The 315-nt window shown below is 43.5% G+C and overlaps 1 protein-coding gene and 1 pseudogene across 3 annotated transcripts in view; both read right to left on the bottom strand.

Annotated features, from left to right (window-relative positions):
- The window catches only part of LOC119590771, an 18405-nt pseudogene extending 18305 nt beyond the window's left edge, over positions 1–100 (bottom strand). The window contains exon 1 of the transcript XR_005230286.1: positions 19–100. The product of XR_005230286.1 is annotated as a hemocyanin C chain-like (transcript). The remainder of the gene's footprint in view (positions 1–18) is intronic.
- Positions 1–315, bottom strand: part of LOC119590768 (hemocyanin C chain-like) — a 44643-nt gene that overhangs the window by 31472 nt on the left and 12856 nt on the right. Inside the window, exon 1 of one of the 2 annotated variants that reach the window (XM_037939482.1) lies at positions 23–93. The exons of the other annotated variant lie outside the window; for it this stretch is intronic. The gene's annotated coding sequence lies outside the window, so the exon portion shown is untranslated. Of the gene's footprint in view, positions 1–22; positions 94–315 lie in introns of those variants that run through there. 2 annotated transcript variants of the gene reach the window in all.

Below are 315 nucleotides of genomic sequence, written 5' to 3' on the forward strand. Positions count from 1 at the left end.
ATGAAGCTAACAATATACTCACCTCCCGCGTCCGACTGGAAGCCAAAGTTCGGCCAGGCGCAGCAGCCGCAACGAGAGCGAACAACAACAAGACCTTCATGTTGACGGTGACTGAGGAGGCGCTGTTCAGGCTTTTATACTACTCCTGGTGTTCAAAGTTAAAAATAGTTGGTGATACCGCTGCTTGCCACTATCGAATTTTTACTGTCAATGAAGCACCACCGATACGAGATATGCATGATTAACTCCCCTAGATGTCAATTCAACAACTGAAAGTATTTCTATTTTATATGCTACTTTTTCAGATTATGAAAG

This window comes from Penaeus monodon, chromosome 27 (genome assembly GCF_015228065.2).
Source record: "Penaeus monodon isolate SGIC_2016 chromosome 27, NSTDA_Pmon_1, whole genome shotgun sequence".
NCBI classification, from domain to species: Eukaryota; Metazoa; Arthropoda; class Malacostraca; order Decapoda; family Penaeidae; genus Penaeus; species Penaeus monodon.